We start from the raw sequence: 22320 nt of genomic DNA on the forward strand, positions 1-22320 counted from the left end.
CCTCATGGACTCTACAGTCCATGGAATTCTCCAGGCCAGAATACTGGAGTGGGTAGCCTTTCCCTTCTCCAGGGGATCTTCCCAACCCAGGGATTGAACCCAGGTCTCCCGCATTGCAGGCAGATTCTTTACCAGCTTGCCACAAGGGAAGCCCAAAAACACTGAGGTGGGTAGCCTATCCTTTCTCCAGTGGGTCTCCTGCATTGTAGGCCAATTCTTTACCAGTTGAGCTACTAGAGAAGCCCCATCTTCCCTCCTCCTTCTGTCTGAAAGTACATCTTTAGGCTTCTCTTCAGTGAGGGTCTGCAGATAACTCACATTCTTTCAGGGTGTCTGAGATGCTTTCCACTGTCCCAGAGGGTGTCCTGCCGGTTGTGGGGTCCCAGGTGGCGTCTCCCCAGCGTGGCTCTCAGTTTGGCTCTTGTGAGGTCAGCGTCAGTCGGGTGTGACTGGCTTGAAGGTCTGTCCTTTCTCCCCGGTGGCTCTGTGGTCATCTCTTTGGTGTCCAGGGGAGGTTTCTCTTGTGTGCCTGAGTTGGGGTCACTGGGCTCTGGGGTGGGTGGTTCTCCTGAGTTGGGGTCACTGGGCTCTGGGCGAGTGGTTCTCCTGAGTTGGGGTCACTGGGCTTTGGGCTCTGGGGTGGGTGGTTCCCCTGAGTTGGTCTCGCTGGGCTCTGGGGTGGGTGGTTCTCCTGAGTTGGGCTCACTGGGCTCTGGGCTCTGGGGTGGGTAGTTTTCCTGAGTTGGGGTCACTGGGCTCTGGGCGGTGGTTTTCCTGAGTTGGGGTCACTGGGCTCTGGGCTCTGGGGTGGGTGGTTTTCCTGAGCTGTGGTCACTGGGCTCTGGGGTGGGAGGTTCTCCTGAGTTGGGGTCACTGGGCTCTGGGGTGGGTGGTTCTCCTGAGTTGGTCTCGCTGGGCTCTGGGCTCTGGGTGGTGGTTTTCCTGAGTTGGGCTCACTGGGCTCTGGGCTCTGGGAGGGAGGTTCTCAGGACTCCCGGGAAGTCCTCAGGCACTCTCCTCCTCCCAGCTCTCCCCTTGCCTCTGGACTCGGTGGACGTGCGGTTGCCCTCTCCTCTGGCATCACAGACTGGCCGCCGGGCAGGCTCTGCTCCTCCCTGTTTCAGCGGCCAGTCCTCAGTCCTCCTCCCTGCGGAAACGTGCCCATGCGGCTTGGCACCCCAGCCTGCAGGAGGGCCTGCAAGCGGGTGAGATGGGCCATCCCCTCCGCTGGCAGAGCCGTGATGGAGCGGTGCTGGGCAGGTGCCTGTGGCTGAGCATGAGGCCGAGTTTGGAGTTCCTGGGAGGCCGTGGATCTGTTTGGTGGGCATGGATTTAGCTGGAGGCTGAGGCGGGTTGGGTGTGGGTGGGGTCGGGAGGGCAGGTCGGGGTTGAGAGTGGGCTGGGCTTTTGGGGCTCTTAAGAGGCGAGAGCTGCGCTGAGGGAGAGACCGGGGCTTGTGACCTCAGCCGTCTGAGCCTGTGGACTGTGGTCTCAGGGGGAGGCCTGGCCCCTTGCTGCGGTCACCACCTTTCCTGCCCCCACGATGGCAGTGTCAGGCCCCGTGCACACCTGGGCGGTGGGCTGCTCCCCCAGCAGGTGGCAAGGTGGGCTCAGCGCCGAGAAGTGCTGCCTTTGAGGGTGAGTGTGGACGGAGGCAGCTGCTTGGGGCAGGTGGTGCCTCCCGTGACGCTTTGTTCCGGGCAGTCAGCTGCATGGGCCCCGCTCACGGGCACACTGCCCTTCCTGTCTTCCCAGGATCCAGGCACCAGCCCTGGCTCCCCCTCCCCACAGCGAGGTGGGTGAGGGGGGCCTCAGTGCGGGTGGACGGGGCCAGGGTCTGCCCCAGAGAGCAGTCTGGAGAGTTGGGGGCTCTGCACGTGGAGACTCCAGTTCGGGTCTTGGGGATCCCTCGGGAGCCTGAGCGTCACTTGCTGTGGCCAGAGTGACCCATGGCCACCGAGGTAGGGGTGCTCGGGCAGGTGGGTGGCAGGATGGGACCCTCTGAGGCCGTGTCCTGGCACCGCTGCCCAGCCAGACCCCACCGGCCCAGCGTGGCCCCTGCGGGCACGGCCTGGACCCGTCGGACATTGCAGTCCGGCCCCTGGGCTTCCGGCCTCGGTGGGAATTGGCTCACAGCTGTTCCTGCCGGTGCTGGGTATTTTGGGCTCCAGGATACGGAGGGCGGTGAGTGCGTGAGCTGCTGGCTCCTCCCAGCACCTGTGCCTGGTGCCCGACAGTGGCCGAGAGTGGACCCAGAATAGCGCGGGCATCTGTGGAAGCTGAGTCCCGTTCTGCCCCCACGCGGCCTCGGCTGGGGGGCTTTGCGGAGGCCCAGGACGCGTCGCGAGGACCTCCCTGCCTGTGAAACGGGGTTTCTAGTGAAGCTCTGTGTACTCCACGTGGCCCCCGCCCGCTGCTGTGCCCCCGGGGTGAGAGGTTCGTGTCCTCTGGGAGCCCCTCAGTGTGGTGGGCACGCAGCAGCCACTCTGCTGGGCTGGTCTTTCTCCCCCTTGGAGGTCAAGCCGAGGTCTAGGGTCTCCTGCATGGTCAGGCCAGCCTGGGTCCTGACAGCACCTGGAGCTGCGCGGTGACGGGGACGCTGTGCACGGGTCTGCCCTTCTTCCCGTTGGGCCCGTGGCAGCTGGCCGGTCCCCACTGCCCCACTGGCCTTCCGTCCTCTCCCCAGCCAGGCCACGGCGCCTCCCTGCTGCGGGGCCGCCCCCAGCTCCGTTCTCAGGAGGCTGCTCCTGGTGGCCTGCACCTTTGTCCCACTGGTGGGGCGTGGGGAGGCAGCGGAGGGGCTGGGACAGGTGAGGTCTGCAGGAGGGGCTCCTGTCTCCAGCAGCGAGGGCCCCCAGTGCAGAGTGGGGCGCCCTGGCCTGGCCTTTTCTGCTCAGGCAGACATGCCGGTCTCTCAGCCTAGTGGCCGCACGTGTCCAGTCTCCCATCCCGGCTCTGTTTTCAGCATTCATGGGGTGATTCCTGCCCAGCACGGGCAGCCCTGTACGCGCTCGAGGCCTGAGCAGAATCGTGTGGGCTTGGGCGTTGCTGCCCTCGAAGGCAGAGCACTGTAGGCGGGGGTGCCCCTCGGAGGCACTGCCCTTTGCCCAGACGTGGCTGTGACCTTTGGTGGCCTGGGTTCCGGCTGCCTCTGCCCCAGGCCACTTGAACAGGCCGCGTGCCACCTCCTGTTGGCACTGGGCTCCTTTGTCCCCGCCTGCTTTGTCTGTGGGGCACGCGTCCCCATCCGAACAGTGGTGACGCCCCCACAGGGAGGCCCTTAGTGAGGAGCCGTGGACCCACAGCAGCTGGGACCTCGGGCCCGTCTCTTCCCAGAGCCTCGCTGCCCAGCCCTGCAGCCACCCTCGAGGCGATGGTGCCATATCTTCTGTTGGGTGGTGGCCAGTCCAGACCTTTCTGCCTTTGCATGCAAAGGGATGGGATGGGATGGGCTCTTCCGTCACAGTTTGCATTCCGGGGCCTTAGCTTGGGTTCCAGATGTTCTGCTCCATCTGGTCGCGACGTGGTTTAAGTGCTGTCACGCTCTGGCAGGTGAGTGGACCACAGTCACCACCTTGAACCGTGTGCCCTCCTGCCAGCCCAGCTCTGGTGGGAGACGAGCTGTTTGTGGAGCGTGTTCACAAATACCGTTGCTGTCCATGCGGTGCTGGGGTGCACACCAGCCGGCCCCCCCAGAGGAGTGTGGGTGGGACGGGGCCCATCTGGCAGCTGGTGAGGGGGCTCCACTCGGCATGAGCCCCCAGGAGGCTTTCCGGGGTGGGGCTCGGGAAAGGCTGAGTGTCCGGCGCTGATGCCTGAGACGGTGGAGGTCGTCTGGGCCCGTTACTGCCAGCCGAGGCCTGCCCAGGGTGGGGCTGTCATGGAAGGCTTCAGGGGTCTGTTAGTGAGTGACTGAGTTGGGGGGGGCTGCTGCACCCTCGGGGCCATGCTGGGGTCACCACAGCCACAGTGTCATGCTGGCTTTGGGGTGATGGTGGAGGTTGTTCAGGGGAGCGCTGGCACAGAGGGGGGACCCCCCCTCCCCCGCCTCTGTGGGCAGAGGAGCAAGTCTGTAGGGAACCCACGGTGAGCCCGGCTTTCCTGACCTTGGTCCCCTTTCACAGCCTCCTCCTGGGCACCAGCTCCCCGGAGAGAAAGCTGGCCGCCCTCCCCAGGGCCTTGGGCTTGGCTCAGCCAACGGCCAGCGCTCCATCTGCAGAGGCCACACCAGCCGCTGCTTGGGACGGTCATCGGGGGCTGGGGCGCCCTGTCCTGCACGTGCTCTGGGCCCGATGGGAGCCCAGAGCTGCCGTCCACACGTGGAGGAGGCTCTGGGGCCGCCCACGGGCAGGGGGCCAGCTGCGTAGGCCCCACTGGGCCCTCCTGCTGGAGACGGCTCCTTGGGGGGCCCAGTGGGGTTTCCCGTTAGGTTATTTGCAACAGGAGTAAAGAGGAGACGGGAATAAAGAGGAGACGTGTTGGTCAGACCTTTGAGGAGAGCACTTTCGAGTTCCCTTTTGGAGGAGAGCAAACGCAGTCTTCCTCAGGGCCCGCGACACAGCCCCGGTGACTCGGATCAGTGAGGCTCGGTACAGCGGGCTCCTCTGGGGCTTGACTGGGGGTCTGCAGGCTGACCTTGCCCCCACCCCCGTCAGGTGGCCTGGCGCTGGGCCTGTGCGTGCTGCAGAGCAGCGGCGTGCCGGCCAGGCCTCTGGGAGGCGCTGTGGGTCGTGGGGGGCCCAGCGCGGCTGCGGGCTGCACCCCCCCCCCGCCCCCCGCCCCGCCGGGCCCTGGCTCTGACGCGCCCCTCCCCCCACCTCCACACCCCTGTGGCTGGCGCGCAACTCCATTGACGTTGGGGGATTGCCTGCGGTGTCTGCACGTCCTGGGACTGGGTTGGCTGGTGGCCCAGGAGGGACACTGGGCGTCCAGGGGTGTCCAGGGTGTGCGGACCCCCCGCTCACCTGACCCTGGGGCTCTGGGCCTGGGCACCTCCTTGGGACTGCTGCAGGGCAGACGAGCAGAGACAGAGCCTGTGCTCGCTCCGGGGGCTTCTCTGTGGCTGCGTGAGGTCTAGGTGGGCCAGGGGACACCTGCAGCGCCTTCCCACAGATGCGGACCAGGTGAGCAGCAAGGCCTGGCGTGCCTCGCTGAGAACGAGCCTGCGGGTCCATGGTGCGTTCTCTGGGTTCATTCCCCAGGAGCAGGCGCACCTGGCACCCCGTCTCGGGGAGACGCAGGCTCACGGAGCAGGGCAGGGGCCCTGCGGTGGGAAAAGGGAACTTGTCGTGAAGCACCCCAGGGTCCCGGGGCCCCTCTGTGGAGGACAGGCCGTGAGGTGGGGCCCGTGAGCAGATAACAGTGGTGGCTTCACGCCAGGCGAGCGGGGGCCCCGGGCTGACCCTGGGTCTGTGGTGAGAAGCGGCCGAGCCCGGGGCCCCCGCTCAGTGACCCTGCTCTCCCCTGGCTTCAGCCCCGACAGGCCGTCCCCCTCCCAGATGGAAGGCAGTGGTGTGGCTGAGAAGGGGGATGGACCCGGGGTGCCAGGACACAGAGCAGCGGGCAGTCATGCCGCACGGCAGGGCCGAGTGGTTCCAGGAGGGCCGGTGCGGCGGACTGCAGAGGGGCCGGGGCCGGGGGGAGTGCCCTTGGCAGGGGGCGCGGTGGGGGACCTGGTGCCGTGATGGAGGGGCTGGGGGGCAGTGGGGGGTGCCATGATGGGGGCCCTGAGGGGGAATTTGGGGGGGTGTGCCGTGATGGGGGCCCTGGGAGGGCAGTGGGGGGCCAGGGTGCTGTGATGGGGGGCCAGGAGAGAGCAATGGGGGGTGCCGTGATGGGGGCCCTGGGAGGGCAGGAGGGAGCAATGGGGGGTGCTGTGATAGGAGCCCTGGGAGGGCAGTCGGGGGATGGGGTGCATGATGAGGGGCCAGGAGGGAGCAATGGGGGGGTGCCGTGATGGGGGCCCTGGGGGGAGTAAAGGGGGGGTGCCGTGATGGGGGCCCTGGGGGGAGCAATGGGGGTGTGCCGTGATGGGGGCCCTGGGAGGGCAGTGGGGGGACGGGGTGCTGTGATGGGGGACAAGAGGGAGCAATGGGGGGTGCCGTGATGGGAACCCTGGCGGGGCAGTTGGGGGGGATGTGCCGTGATGGGGGTGCTGGGAACCTCTTGTGAGAAGCTGCTCTTCTCGGGTGGCCCTGCTTCCCAGCAGTGATGGAGTGAGTGAGGCTGGGGCTGTGAGCTATCGGTCCAGGGAGGAGGGGGTCCCCGGGAAACCGGGGGGCTGGACGTCTGTGTCTCAGACCTGCATGGCCATTTGGTGCCAGGGGTTCTCTGGGGCCGTGCCCCGTGTCTCTGGTGCAGAGTCTGGGTGAGTGGGAGCCCCAGGAGGGGCCTGAGGAGGGCACACGGGCTGATGATGGGTCCAGTGTGGGGGTCTGAGCGGAGGTGGAGGCACGGCACCTCCTGGGGCTGGGCGGTGCAGGGCGCTCGTGGGCATCTGTGGGACCCTGGGCGCACTGCGTGGGCGTCACTCCAGCTCAGGTCACGGCGGGGACAGGCTGCCCCCCCCCCCCCCGCCTCCGACTCCCCGTTGGGTGCTGGGCTCAGGTCACGGCGGGGACGGGCTGCCCCCCTGCCTCCGACTCCCCGTTGGGTGCTGGGTGGGACGGGCTGCCCCCCCGCCTCCGACTCCCCGTTGGGTGCTGGGTGGGACAGGCTGCCCCCCTGCCTCCGACTCCCCGTTGGGTGCTGGGTGGGACGGGCTGCCCCCCCCGCCTCCGACTCCCCGTTGGGTGCTGGGTGGGGGCCCGCAGCACCCCTGCTCTCCCACTGGCCCCTCCTGAGCACGTGGGGACCTTACAGTGTGGGGCCCTGTCCCCCTGGCCTGGTCCCAGACCCCTCCTCACAAGGGATCAGCCTCCACACGCCCGCCCCCCCAGCTGACGTGCTCTGGCCCTGCACCCGGGGACGGGGGACCCTGGGGGCGGCTCTGACCTGCTTGTGATAAGCCGCCCGCCAGTGGCTCCCCGCGGGGCGTGTGTGCTCTAGCTGCTGGGAAGCACGTCCGGAGTCTGGCTGCCTGGGGTCTGCTGCCACCTGGTTGCTTCCTCCTCCCTGGGACCCCGTGTCTGCCCGGCTCTTGGAGGAACTCTCGTCTGAGGGCCACTTGGACGCCCTGCTTCCTCCCGTCTCTAGTTCCCTTCCTGGACAGGGCCGCACCCTGCAGTGTCCAGTGCCGGCCCCGAGTGCAAGGGCCAGGCGGGCACTCCCAGGGCCCAGGGGCACCCCTGAGCGGAAGCCCTGCCTTTGCTGAGCCCCCTGGGCGGCTGTGGGGGGCCCAGTGGACGCCGCACCCAGCCCTTGGTGGGGGCCTACTGGGCTCCCTGGGGGAGGCATCTCAGCAGGAGCCTCAGGGCACAGGCGGGAGGAGGTGTGGGTAGAGGAGCCCTGGGTATGGGTTCCGGGCTCAGCGTCCTGCTGGACCACAGCCCGGTGACACCCCCTGCCCCCGCCCCCACCAAGCTGGGGCCATGACTCCTGAGTGAGTTCAGTCCTGGGCACACCTGCCTGCTTGGGGCAGAGGGGAAGTCCTCCTAGGAGACTCACACCCCATGTCCACCATAAGCTCAGCGAAGCACCCCGATGTGCGGCTTGGACCCCAGGCCCCTAGTTGTCAGGCTCTGGGGCTTGGACCCCAGGCCCCTAGTTCTCAGGACGCTGGGGTTTGGACCTCAGGCCCCTAGTTCTCAGGACGCTGGGGCTTGGACCCCAGGCCCCTAGTTCTCAGGTTTTGGGGCTTGGACCCCAGGCCCCTAGTTCTCAGGCTCTGGGGCTTGGACCCCAGGCCCCTAGTTCTCAGGTTTGGGGGCTTGGACCCCAGGCCCCTAGTTCTCAGGTTTGGGGGCTTGGACCCCAGGCCCCTAGTTCTCAGGCTCTGGGGCTTGGACCCCAGGCCCCTAGTTCTCAGGCTCTGGGGCTTGGACCCCAGGCCCCTAGTTCTCAGGCTCTGGGGCTTGGACCCCAGGCCCCTAGTTCTCAGGCTCTGGGGCTTGGACCCCAGGCCCCTAGTTCTCAGGTTTTGGGGCTTGGACCCCAGGCCCCTAGTTCTCAGGCTTGGACCTCAGGCCCCTAGTTCTCAGGACGCTGGGGCTTGGACCCCAGGCCCCTAGTTCTCAGGCTCTGGGGCTTGGACCCCAGGCTCCTAGTTCTCAGGTTTTGGGGCTTGGACCCCAGGCCCCTAGTTCTCAGGCTTGGACCTCAGGCCCCTAGTTCTCAGGCTTTCGAGGCTGGAGGCCCAAGGCCACGGCGCCCGCAGGTTGGTTCAGTGTGTCTCTCTGTTGTGTCCTCACAGAGGGGTCTCGAAGGAGCCCCCTGCAGTCCCTCCACAAGGGCGCTGACCCCCTTCACCAGGGCCCCACCCTCCGCCCTCATCATCCCCAGAAGTCCCTTCTGACAGCATCATGTAGTCTCACGTGGATTTAGGGGGAACCAGAGTCGGAGAAGGCAATGGCACCCCACTCCAGTACTCTTGCTGGAAAATCCCATGGACGGAGGAGCCTGGTAGGCTCCAGTCCATGGGGTCGCTAAGAGTCAGGCGCGACTGAGTGACTTCACTTTCACTTTTCACTTTCATGCATTGGAGAAGGCAGTGGCACCCCACTCCAGTATCCTTGCCTGGAGAATCCCAGGGACAGAGGAGCCTGGTGGGCTGCCGTCTATGGGGTCGCACAGAGTCGGACACGACTGAAGCGACTTAGCAGCAGCAGCAGAGTCTGCAGCCCCTCTGTGCCCCAGAGTCCTTGCGGCGCTGGAGCCTCCGGGCAGGGGGCCGCAGCGGTGTGTGCTGGGAGAGGCTGGGTGTGCCCCCAGCCTGGACCCGCGCCTGTCGGGTGTGAGGACCAGCTGCTGTGAGACGTCAGAGAGGCCTGGGCCCCCGCCCTGCCCTCTGGCTCCCGGACCCCTTCTCATCTGACCTGGAGCCCCCTGACCACCCCAGACAGCCATGTCCCACAGCTGGCAGGGCAGGGTCTCTCCTCCCGGGAGCCGGCCTGAGGCGGGGGCGGGGCCTGAGGTGGGGGCTGAAAGTGGGGCGGGGCCTGAGGGCGGGCCTGGGCGGGGCCTGGGCGGGGCCCACAGCGGCTGCGCACGCTGCCGTTCTGGGGGAGCCTGTCACCGAGGACCGTGCTGCCTGGCCTCGGGGTCCCCAGAGCCGGCTGTGGGTCCTCGCTGGGGAGGCCTGGGTCGTGCCTGGACTGTGGGGAAGCCCAGGGTCGTCGCTCTGAGCCCTGGGGAAGCCGGATGCTAAAGGGGCTGGGACGCGGTCCCCTCCTCACCGCCCCCATGGGAGGTCCCGCCGGGGTACGGTACAGGCCGGTTCTGAGTACGTGGCTGGAGGCGGCCATGGGCTTCAGCCGGTGCAGGCAGCGCTCCCGGCCCGCTGGGCTCGCGGTCCCCACATGAGTCTTGCTGCCTGGAGGTGGCCTCCTGCGCCACTGATCTGGCCCTGAGGTGCCTGAGGTGCCCAGCTCGCCTCCACGCCCCACGTCCCTTGCTGACCCTGCCGTCCCCCCAAGTAATGCTGCTTGCCTATAGGGATGTGCTGGGCTCGGGCTCTTCCTGACAGGGCCCCTTTGCCCTCACGCCCGGGGTCTCTGGTCGTCACGGCCCACGGATGGGTCCCGATGGCCTTGTTGCTCGCTGGGCACAGGCCCCATGCTGAGATGGCGCTCTGGTGTCTGCCCAGCCCCTTGGGGGCCTCCCGGCTTCGGACATGGGTGCTCTCTCTGGATGGCTGGGCCTCTGCGGCTTCTGCGCGGCCCCCATGCCTGTCCGGGCCATCCTGCCACAGCCGGCTCCTCCTGTGCGTGGCTCCTCTGACTTTACACCCACCGCCTGGTGCCCCGGCCCCCATGGGGGCAGCCTGTGCTGCGGCAGGAAATGGGGCTCATGGTGGCCCCTGCCAGGGCCCCGGCCTTGGTGCTGAGGTGCCTGCCTGCCCCTCACTTCCTGCAAGGCCATCCCAGCCCCACGACAGCAGGCAGGGAAGCGGAGAAGGCACCTCTGACCTTCTCTCCTGATTAGCAGGAAGCAGCCGCGTCCTGAGGCCTGGGCACCGGAGACAGCCGACCTGGGCCAGCTAGAACTGGCAGTCGCCTCCGGCTGGAGCAGGCGACCAGCACTCGGGTGCAGAGGGAGCTGGACACTGCCTGAGGCTCCTGGCCCCGGCCCCGCCCTGGACTGTCCTGAAAGTAAGCGCCTCGGGGCACCCACGCTGCCCGTGTGCACCTGCAGCCTGAGCCCCCAGGGCGCTGCCTGTGGGCCTGTCCTGCCCCCGGGCTGGCCAGTCCCCGGGGTTCAGGCCGGGCCTGGGGTTGCCGGCCACTGCAGGGCCCCAGCCCCCACTGGGGCAGACAGTGACCGTGCAAAGAGGCTCAGCCCCTGGGGACAAAAGGCCCCCTTGTTTTCCCTCCCACTTACGCACAGTCAGTCCATTTGGGGCCACAGAGGTAGCCCCCCAGGTGGCCGCGGCTTGACTGCTGTGGTCTGAGTGCCGGAGGCGAGTCCTCCTGGGAGGCCAGCCCGGCACTGGTGTTTCTTGGAAGCCTAGGGAGCACTGTCCTTGTCCTTCATGGGCTGCACGCTGTGGGGGCTGGACTCACCAGCCCTGGGGACCCACATGGTCTGCCCTGTGCCAAAGCCTAGCGCTGCTGGTGGGACACGGTGGGGCAGCCTTTCAGAAGCCCGGTGCAGGGTCCAGTGGTTAAGAATCCACCTTCCAGGGCACGAGTCACAGCTTTGATCCCTGTTCAGAGAACTAAGGTCCTACAGGCCCTGGGGCATGAGAAGACTCCTGAGAGTCCCGTGGACTTGCAAGGAGATCAAACCAGTCCATTCTAAAGGAAACCAACCCTGAATATTCACCGGAAGGACTGATGCTTAAGCTCTAATACTTTGGCCACCTGATGCAAAGGGCTGACTCACTGGAAAAAACCCTGGTGGTGAGAAAGATTGAAGGTAGGAGAAGAAGGGGGCGACAGAGGATGAGATGGTTGGACGGCATCACAGACTCAGTGGACATGGGTTTGAGGAAACTCTGGGAGACGATGAAGGACAGGGAAGCCTGGTGTGCTGCAATCTGTGGGATCACAACAGTCAGACCCGAGTGAGCGACTGAATAGCCAGATGCCACAGGACAAATAAGCCTGCCTTCTGTGACTACTGAGCCCACACACCGCAGTGAGGACCCAGCTCAGCCAAAAACTGTAAAGTAAAAAGGCCTGATGCAGCGTCCCCACGTGGGCAGCAGACCCCTGTTTGAGAGGAGGAACTGGGCTGGAGCCACACTTGCACACATGTGTTCATGGCGGCTGCCCAGACTGCCAAGTGTGTCCTGACTCCTGCCAGGTGGGTGAACGCAGGGCGCGCTGCCCGGCAGAGGAGCTGGCCCCCAAGGCCATGTGTGTGATCCCAGTATAGATTGTCAGACCACGCCCACCAGGAGAGCCCTGCTGCCACTGCGCGGTCAGGGTGGTGGGGAAGGGCAGGGACCCCGGGCTGGTGAAGCGGTCCTGGACTTAGAGGCGATGGTCGCTCAGCACCGGGAGCATGCTGAGTGCCAGTGGCTTGTGCCCTTGGGCGTGGTTAGGCTGGCTGATTGCACGTTGTATGTGTCTGAGTGCAGCAGGGAGTATAACGAGGGTACCGGGACGGTTCTGGACCCAAGGAGACCACGCAGGCAGGCGGGCAGGGTGCCGGGCTCAGGTGTGGAGCGGCGCCTTGGGAGACAGCCCCTCGCCAGCAGGCAGCGCCCCCTTACTTGGTCTCCTGACGCCCCGGGTTGCCCCCAGATGCCACTGGGAGGGGTCCCTGGTGGCTGGTGGGGGGTGTCTGCTGAGGTCTCGTCCCTTTCTGTGGAGCTGCAGCTTTTCCACTTGAACACCGGGGCGACGGGTAGGGTGGTCAGCGTGGGCCCTGCTGGCCCTGGAGGCGGGGTGCCACGGCGGGGGCCCTGCCCCCCCGGAGCCGCCTGGGTGCCGTCGCCTGCCTCTGTGGGCCGATTGTCTCCCGGCGGCTCCTCTGAGGGCGCCTTTGTGCCGGGACATCAGTCCTTTGTCTGCCGTCGGCACCGCGATGCATCTCACAGCCGTGTCTGTCTCTGCTCACAGTAATGTCCGTGTTTCCGATTTCAGGAAGGGTTAGAGTCCTGAGGAGCAGGGCAGCCCCTGGGTTGGGTGCCTGGCCCCGTCCTCCAGGGACCTGGGCGCGCCCGGAGCTTTCCTCGGCCCGGGCCCAGTGCGTCTCCTGTGGAAATCAGCAGGCAGAATGGCCCCCAGCCCCACTGTCCCACGTTGGGTGAAGGTTCTGAGGGATTGAAAACAGCGTGTTCTCAAGTGTTCCCTCCCTGGGCTCCTTGAGGCACAGGTCACAGGAGCTGAGAGCGGACAGCCACCCAGGCTGTGTTGCTGTGTGAAGGGAAGAGCAAAGACACCAAGACCACACGGGGACGCCGACCCGGCCACGCACTCGGTCCACACGGGGACGCCGACCCGGCCACGCGCTCGGTCCACAGGCGAACACTGACCCGGCCACGCGCTCGGTCCACACGGGAACACTGATCCAGCCACGCGCTCGGGCCACACGGGACGCTGACCCGGCCACGCGCTCGGGCCACACGGGGACGCCGACCCGGCCACGTGCTCGGGCCACAGGGGAACACTGATCCGGCCACGTGCTCGGGCCACACGGGGACAATGACCTGGCCACGCGCTCGGTCCACACGGGGACAATGACCTGGCCACGCGCTCAGTCCACACAGGGAGAGTGACCTGGACACGTGCTCGGTCCACACAGGGACGCTGACCCGGCCATGTGCTTGGTCCACACAGGGACGCCGACTTGGCCACGTGTTCGGTCCACACGGGGAGAGTGACCCGGCCACGCGCTTGGTCACATGGGGACGCCGACCCAGCCACATGCTTGGTCCACACGGGGAGAGTGACCCAGCCACGCGCTCAGGCCACACAGGGAGAGTGACCCGGCCACACGCTCGGGCCTCATGGGGACACCGACCCGGCTACGTGCTCGGTCCACACGGGGACAATGACCTGGACACGCGCTCAGTCCACACAGGGAGAGTGACCTGGACACATGCTAGGTCCGCACGGGGATGCCGATCCAGCCACGTGTTCGGTCCACACGGGGAGAGTGACCCGGCCACGCGCTCGGTCCACACGGGGAGAGTGGCCCGGCCATGTACTTGGGCCACATGGGGATGCCGACCCGGCCTTGAAAAGGAAGGCAGAGCTGATAGAGCCCACAGCGCGGGTGGACGTGCTGAGTGATGTGGCCAGTCGCGGAGGCCGGTTGTGTGCGATCCTCTTTCAAGGTCCTTGGCACGGTTGGATTAGTAGACTGGAAGCAGAATGGGGGGTCAGGGAGCTGGGGGCAGGGTTCCAGTTTCACAAAGGGAAAGAGGCACAGGTGGTGATGGGGCGTCACAGTGCCAGTGTGCCTGAAGCCACGGGGCCAGCTGCTTGAAGATTGTAAACTTCACATTACATGTATTTTACCACAGTAGAGAGAGAGGTGGACGTTGGCAGACTTCTTCCCCACAGCTGCAGCAGTTACAGCCTCCAGGGGTGAGGAAGCGTTGAAAGCAGATGCCTGGGGTCTCACCAGCGTGGATCCTTACCGCTGCCTGGCTGGACTCCCAGTGGGGACCCTGGGCGGGGCTTGGGGAGGTCTGCCTAGGGTCCTGCTCAGGGTAGAAGCAGCCTCCAGACCCCCAGGCCTGCCGAGCCCCTTGGAGAAGTTTCCTTGTTCCGCCCCTCACCCCCCTGGGCCCGTGGACCCTGCGGAGCTCCGTCCAGACCCTGCCCCACCTAGTCTCGCTCAGCCGAATGCAGCCCAGGCTCAGGGAACTTGGTCTAAAGGAGGTGCCCACCCTGCTCTGTGGGCACGCTCGTGCCCCTGGGCGGCTGGGCCGTAGGCTCCTGTGTCTGCTTGGTGCCCACACGCAGGATGAGGGGCAGTTGGTCTTCTATGGAGAACTGGCTTTGTGCCCTCTGCGGCGCCCACTGCCCCAGCATCAGAGCGCAGGCTCTGAAGCAGCTGGGACTCTGCGCTGGGAGTGGGCGCAGGTGCTGGCCAGGTTTGGGGGGCCTCGGGGGGACCCTCAGCCTCCTCCCTGCGGCGGGTGACTTGGGGAGGGCTGGACAGACTGCCTTACCCTCGCCCCTGGCGGGGGTTATCCACTCCCATTCTCATCCGTGGAAGCGTCCCATGGGCCTGTGTATAACAACGTCTGCGAAGCCAGGTCCCCTGAACTCTCTGCCATGGGCCTGCGTATAACAACGTCTGCGGCCTGCGTATAACAACGTCTGCGAAGCCAGGTCCCCTGAACTCTCTGAAACATCACTGGTTTTGTAACTCACAGAAACTGAGGGCGTCCGGACACGGGGCCCTCTCCTCACCCCTCCCCGACATTCCTTCCCTGACCTCGGGGACCTGCGTAGCCTGAACCCCTGGGCAGAGCCCTGTCCCTGGCGGTCGTGCTCTGCTCTGCGTGGGCCTTGTCGGGTGATCCGAGGTCCCTCTGTCCTGCTTTCCCATCCCAGGGCACTCTGATCACCTTCTGCCGCTGGCCTGCCTGCTTTCTGTTCCAGGGCCTGGTGTCCATCCACCCTGGCCCTGACCCCGACCCCGAGCTCAGTGACACCCCCCGCCCCGGCCAGGCCCGGCACCCTGTGTGCCAGGCCCCATGTGAGTCCTCCTCGAGTCAGCTCCAGAGAGGACGCGCCTGACCCTCCCCCAGGGTGCTCCCTCCCCTTTCTCTCCTCTCCCTCCACTTCCCCTCCACTGGCACCTCTCTCTTCCTCCGGACTCTGTCCAGAGCCCAGACAGGCCCTTGTCCTGGGCACGGGCGGCTCCATCTGGAAAGGGGCCACATGAGGACCAACCCCAGGAGGCCTGCCTGCCCTCCAGCTGGGTGGGCACCGAGCAGCAGCCCGGGAGCCCCATTCTGTGAGAATGCACTCTGCGGGGCCCACTGACCTGAGGGCACACGGAAACCTGAGCCCCAAGCGTTGCCTGGAGAGACAGAGGCCCCCAGCGTCAGGGGCTTGGCACTGCCTCCTGGGACCCATCTGGTGGCGAGAGGTGCTCTGAGGGGATCACACTGCCTTTAGCCCACTTGGAGCCCAGCCTGTCCAGGTGTCCTGGGCTGTGGGCAGTGCTGCAGCTCTGCTGACTCTCACAGCTGACTCCTGCATGCACTCCTTGGTTTCTGCTTTGCCAGTGCCCAGAGACATGTGTCGTCCCCTGGGTGTCTCCATGCTGGCAGTGGTCACGCAGGCTCAGCTCTGCCTGCACAGCTGGAAATAAAGACCCTGGGATTGGAGTGTGTGTCTGGGGCCATTTCATGCTCATCATGGGCATCCCCTTCTCGTGGGCAGAGATGTCTTCCACACCTGTGTTGAAGGTGGTCCCTGCTGGTGAAGAATCTGCCTGCAATGCCAGATACCTGGGTTTGTTCCTTGGGTTGGGACGATCCCCTGGAGGAGGGCATGACGACCCACTCTAGTGTTCTTGCCTGGAGAATCCCATGGACAGAGGAGCTTGGCGGGCTACAGTCCATGGGGTCAGAATGAGTCAGACACGACTGTGTGACGAAGCACCCCAGACATAGCGGCTCCCCCAACACCGAGCAAAGCCTGTCGGCTGGACAGCCTAATGAGATGCTGCAGGAAGGGGTGAGTGTGCTGTCCATCAACCAGCTGTGAGTCCACCAAATGCAGAAAGACGGAGCAGAAACAGTTGTTCTTCTGTGCGTCCACACTTGGACAGAAGAAGGGGCAGTCCTTCTTGGGACCCTCTGGATGAGGAGGGGCCTGGGCCAGACGGGCCAGGGAGAGACCGGGGGTGGGTAGGCTCAGAGCACGTCTGTGGTGGGGGCTTGTGAAATCAGAGTGCTGGGTGGGTGTTGGGGACCGCCCTTCCTGGGGTTAGGGAACCCTGGCATGGCAGTGCGGCTGCCCTGTGTGGAGGATGGTGGGTGGCCCTGTGCTGTCGAAACCTGAGTTGGTGTCGTGTGGGTTTGACGCTGAACACTGAGATGCCTCATTTTAAATGCAGATGTTAGAGAGTGAGAGACTAAGCCTTCTGCCGTGGGAGCGCCCAGCTCAAGCTGTATAGAGATCAGGGAGAAGCTTAGGATAAAAACAGAGGAATGGAGGTCGCAAGGACCAAAATTTAATGAAATAAAAACAGTATTAAATATTAACAAAAGCCGGAAGTCGACTGCTTGGGGAGACCAATAATATACCAAACTGGCAAAAGTAACGCCAGGCAGAAGCACACGTGCTGGGAGGAGCGCGCGGAGGCAGGGCCGAAGCCACCGAGAGTGCTGTCAGTAAACACGGGAAGTAAGGAGGAGGTTTTTCTAGAAATAATATGAATTACTTAGTAACTGGCTTAGTAAAGTAGAAGATGTGGAGAGACCAGTTATATTAAAATCCCTTTTCTTCTCCAGAGAACACCAGATGGTTTTATTTGTAAATTTTACCAGGTCTTCCAAGAATTAAGTTCTGTCTCATATGAAATATTCCAGAGATTGAAAAGATTTTTTAAAAGTGACACTCTCCGTTTTATGAGGACAATAGAATCATGGAAACACCCAGGGGAAGCGCAACAGTGGGGACCTCATGGACATAGATGTGAAAACCCTGAAGAAAATGACAGGAAAAAAATATCCCTACAAGATAATAAAAGGCAAAAGTATCTCATGACAGAAATTATCTCAGGAGTATGTGAATGATTTATTTAACCTTAGAGTACTAATTATTTTTATCACATTCAGAGTGAAGAGAAAACTCATATGCTGTATCCAGAAAAAGCATTTGATGGAATTTAAGAGACAGTACTGGGGATATGGGCTGCCCAGGTGGTGCTAGTGCTAAAGAATCCACCTGCCGATGCAGGAGACGCAAGGGACGCGGGTTTGATCCCTGGATCGGGAAGATCTTCTGGAAGAGGAAAGAGCAACCCACTCCAGTATTTTCGCCTGGAGAATCCCGTGGATAGAGGAGCCTGGCAGGCTCACATACAGTCCATGGGGTTGCAAAGAGTCAGTCACGAAAGAGCGTGTGTGCACACACACACACACACACACACATATGTTAGGAATATAGAAATAGATAGGAAGTTTAACTTGTCCATAGGCTTCCCTGGTAGCTCAGATGGTAAAGAATCTGCCTGCAAGGTGGGAGACCCAGGTTCGATCCCTGAGTTGGGAAGATCCCCTGGAGAAGGGAATGGCAACCCACAGTATTCTTGCCTAGAGAATTCCATGGACTAAGGGGCCTGGAGGGCTACAGTCCATGGGGTCACAGAGAGTCAGACACGACTGAGTGGCTAACACTTGTAGGTTACCTACTAAAAATCTGCAGACCTGCACGAATTTTAATATATTCACTTACATTTGGCTGTTGATTAATCCATGCACCCACATTAAGGTGTATAATTCAATTCTGTACTTGGCCAGCGTATTTCAAGTGGTAATTACTGACTACCGCATTAAACAGTGCAGTCATAGAACATTTCCATCATTGCAGAAAGATAACGACTTCACTGCTGTACACTTACCATCCTTAAACACTAGAAATATTATCTCTAAAACCAAGAAGAAAGGTGACTGTTATCCTTGAGGAGCTGGACAATGCAACAGGACGTGAAAAGCAGATCAGATGGACAATGCAACAGGACGTGAAAAGCAGATCAGATGGACAATGCAACAGGACGTGAAAAGCAGATCAGATGGACAGTGCAACAGGACGTGAAAAGTAGATCAGATTGGGTCGAAAGAAACAACATTGCCATTTGCGATGGCATCGTCGTTCTAATGGACAATGTAAGAGCCTGTAGAAGATGTCTGAACCAGTGACAGTTCCGGAAGGCCGGCTGACAGAAGATGCCACGCAGGACCAGCAGTGCTGAGACATGCACTTCGCTTCCCCTGGGGGCTTCCATGGTTCTCTTCCCCTTGTAAAATGGGCAGTGTCACGGTTTAGAAAACATCTTTTCAGTCTCTGGAACACTTTATATGAGGTCTGACTTAATTCTTGCAAGACCTGGTAAAATTTACAAACATTTGAAACGAAGAAAAACAGCATAAAAGCAGCTGGTAGCTTATCCATGGATAAGTTGGACAAAGGGCATGACTTTCACCAGAGAAAGGGCTGCCCACTTACTCAAGGACACAAAGCACCTGAGTAAGGAGGCACCAAGGCTCTGTGATGACCTGATGTTACCAGTTCCCCCTAAATGTAATTCAGTTTTATAAAATTCCACAATGGAATTGAACTTGGCAAGTTATGAAGTTTATATGAAGCAGACAAACAATTTTAAAGACAAAGGAGATGTGTTTGTGTTTAGGAAGTGTTTTGCTTAGCAGATGTTTAAGTAAGCTGTGCTCATTAAAACAATAGGCAGTTGGCAGAAATATAGACAGATTGACCCCTGGGACACAGGAAGACACAGAAACACACGCATCTTCAGAGACAGCCTTTAATCTGTAAGGAAGGAGTTTGCTCTTGCAGAACTGGTTGGGGGATAGGTGGGCATCCGTAGAGAAAATAATAAAGTCAGGTCCCTACCTCACACCATACACAGAACAGCTCCATGTAGATTAATGACCTCAGTGAAAAGAGTAAAAAAAAAACAAAACTTTGGGAGGAACGGTGTGAAATCGAAGAATATGATATCCAAGAACCATAAATCATAAGACATGTAAATAAACACTTCCTAGAAACCCCGCGTCCGAGGTCAGGGGCGGCGGCCAGGAGGAGATACCCCACGCCCCAAGCCCGAGGCCAGGGGTGGTGGCTGGGAGGACAAACCCCACATCCAAGGAGCCGTGGCTGTGTGGGCACAGGAGGGCCTAGAGAAGCTATCCCACGTTGAAGGCAGGAAGGGTGGCGGTGAGGAGATACCCCTCGTCCAAGGTAAGGAGCAATGGCTGCGCTTTGCTGGAGCAGCCATGAAGAGATACCCCATGCCCAAGGTAAGAGAAACCCAAGTAAGACGGTAGGTGTTGCAAGAGGGCATCAGAGGGCAAACACACTGAAACCATACTCACAGAAAACTAGTCAATCTAATCACACTAGGACCACAGCCTTGTCTAACTCAATGAAACTAAGCCATGCCCCTGGGGCAACCCAAGACGGGCGGGTCATGGTGGGGAGATCTGACAGAATGTGGTCCACTGGAGAAGGGAATGGCAAACCACTCCAGTATTCTCGCCTTGAGAACCCCATGAACAGTAAGAAAAGGCAAAATGATAGGATACTGAAAGAGGAACTCCTCAGGTCAGTAGGTGTCCAATATGCTACTGGAGATCAGTGGAGAAATAACTCCAGAAAGAATGAAGGGATGGAGCCAAAGCAAAAAGAATACCCAGCTGTGGATGTGACTGGTGATAGAAGCAAGGTCCGATGCTGTAAAGAGCAATATTGCATAGGAACCTGGAAGGTCAGGTCCATGAATCAAGGCAAATTGGAAGTGGTCAAACGAGAGATGGCAAGAGTGAATGTTGACATTCTAGGAATCAGCAAACTGAAATGGACTGGAATGGGTGAATTTAACTCAGACGACCATTATATCTACTACTGTGGGCAGGAATCCCTCGGAAGAAATGGAGTGGCCATCATGGTCAACAAAAGAGTCTGAAATGCAGTACTTGGATGCAATCTCAAAAATGACAGAATGATCTCTGTTCGTTTCCAAGGCAAACTGTTCAATATCACAGTAATCCAAGTCTATGCCCCAACCAGTAACGCTGAAGAAGCTGAAGTTGAACGGTTCTATGAAGACCTACAAGACCTTTTAGAACTAACACCCAAAAAAGATGTCCTTTTCATTATAGGGGACTGGAATGCAAAAGTAGGAAGTCAAGAAACACCTGGAGTAACAGGCAAATTTGGCCTTGGAATACAGAATGAAGCAGGGCAAAGACTAATAGAATTTTGCCAAGAAAATGCACTGGTCATAACAAACATCCTCTTCCAACAACACAAGAGAAGACTCTACACATGGACATCACCAGATGGTCAACACCAAAATCAGACTGATTATATTCTTTGCAGCCAAAGATGGAGAAGCTCTATACAGTCAGCAAAAACAAGACCAGGAGCTGACTGTGGCTCAGACCATGAACTCCTTATTGCCAAATTCAGACTTAAATTGAAGAAAGTAGGGAAAACCACTAGACCATTCAGGTATGACAGAAATCAAATCCCTTATGATTATACAGTGGAAGTGAGAAATAGATTGAAGGGCCTAGATCTGATAGATAGAGTGCCTGATGAATGATGGAATGAGGTTCTTGACATTGTACAGGAGACAGGGATCAAGACCATCCCCATGGAAAAGAAATGCAAAAAAGCAAAATGGCTGTTTGGGGAGGCCTTACAAATAGCTGTGAAAAGAAGAGACGTGAAAATCAAAGGAGAAACAGAAAGATATAAATAACTGAATGCAGAGTTCCAAAGAATAGCAAGAAGAGATAAGAAAGCCTTCTTCAGCAATCAATGCAAAGAAATAGAGGGAAACAACAGAATGGGAAAGACTAGGGATCTCTTCAAGAAAATCAGATACCAAAGGAACATTTCATGCAAAGATGAGCTTGATAAAGGACAGAAATGGTATGGACCTAACAGAAGCAGAAGGTATTAAGAAGAGATGGCAAGAATACACAGAAGAACTGTACAAAAAAGAGCTTCACGACCCAGATAATCACGATGGTGTGATCACTGACCTAGACCACACATCCTGGAATGTGAAGTCAAGTGGGCCTTAGAAAGCATCACTACGAACAAAGCTAGTGGAGGTGATAGAATTCCAGTTGAGCTATTTCAAATCCTGAAAGCTGATGCTGTGAAAGTGCTGCACTCAATATGCCAGCAAATTTGGAAAACTCAGCAGTGGCCACAGGACTGGAAAAGGTCAGTTTTCATTCCAATCCCAAAGAAAGGCAATGCCAAAGAATGCTCAAACTACCGCACAATTGCACTCATCTCACACGCTAGTAAAGTAATGCTCAAAATTCTCCAAGCCAGGCTTCAGCAATATGTGAACCGTGAACTTTCTGATGTTCAAGCTGGTTTTAGAAAAGGCAGAGGAACCAGAGATCAAATTGCCAACATCTGCTGGATCATGGAAAAAGCAAGAGAGTTCCAGAAAAACATCTATTTCAGCTTTATTGACTATGCCAAAGCCTTTGACTGTGTGGATCACAATAAACTGTGGAAAATTCTGAAAGAGATGGGAATACCAGAACACGTGATCTGCTTCTTGAGAAATCTGTATGCAGGTCAGGAAGCATCAGTTAGAACTGGACATGGAACAACAGACTGGTTCCAAATAGGAAAAGGAGTTTGTCAAGGCTGTATATTGTCACCCTGCTTATTTAACTTCTATGCAGAGTACATCATGAGAAACGCTGGACTGGAAGAAGCACAACCTGAATCAAGATTGCCGGGAGAAATATCAGTAACCTCAGATATGCAGATGACACCACCCTTATGGCAGAAAGTGAAGAGGAACTAAAAGCCTCTTGATGAAAGTGAAAGCGGAGACTGAAAAAGTTGGCTTAAAGCTCAACATTCAGAAAACGAAGATCATGGCATCTGGTCCCACCGCTTCATGGGAAATAGATGGGGAACAGTGGAAACAGTGTCAGACTTTATTTTTCTGGGCTCCAAAATCACTACAGATGGTGACTGCAGCCATGAAATTAAAAGACGCTTACTCCTTGGAAGGAAAGTTATGACCAACCTAGATAGCATATTCAAAAGCAGAGACGTTACTTTGCCAACAAAGGTCCGGCTAGTCAAGGCTATGGTTTTTCCTGTGGTCATGTATGAATGTGAGAGTTGGACTGTGAAGAAGGCTGAGTGCCGAAGAATTGATGCTTTTGAAGTGTGGTGTTGGAGAAGACTCTTGAGAGTCTCTTGGACTGCAAGGAGATCAGCCCTGGGATTTCTTTGGAAGGAATGATGCTAAAGCTGAAACTCCAGTCCTTTGGCCACCTCATGCAAAGAGTTGACTACATTAGAAAAGACTCTGATGCTGGGAGGGATTGGGGGCAGGAGGAGAAGGGGACGACAGAGGATGAGATGGCTGGATGGCATCGCTGACTCGACGGACGTGAGTCTCAGTGAACTCCGGGAGTTGGTGATGGACAGGGAGGCCTGGCGTGCTGCAATTCATGGGGTGGCAAAGAGTCGGACATGACTGAGCGACTGATCGGATCTGATCTGAGAAACC

The 22320-nt window shown here is 59.8% G+C and overlaps 1 protein-coding gene and 1 long non-coding RNA gene across 8 annotated transcripts in view; both read left to right on the plus strand.

Annotated features, from left to right (window-relative positions):
* The window catches only part of PACS2 (phosphofurin acidic cluster sorting protein 2), a 64787-nt gene that overhangs the window by 5587 nt on the left and 36880 nt on the right, over window positions 1–22320 (plus strand). The window lies entirely within an intron of this gene.
* On the plus strand, window positions 9164–15397 carry LOC139178292 (uncharacterized). The gene is made up of 2 exons (XR_011562752.1): window positions 9164–14314; window positions 14391–15397. It is a non-coding gene; the product is annotated as an uncharacterized lncRNA (long non-coding RNA).

This window comes from Bos indicus, chromosome 21 (assembly GCF_029378745.1).
Source record: "Bos indicus isolate NIAB-ARS_2022 breed Sahiwal x Tharparkar chromosome 21, NIAB-ARS_B.indTharparkar_mat_pri_1.0, whole genome shotgun sequence".
Lineage (NCBI taxonomy): Eukaryota > Metazoa > Chordata > Mammalia > Artiodactyla > Bovidae > Bos > Bos indicus.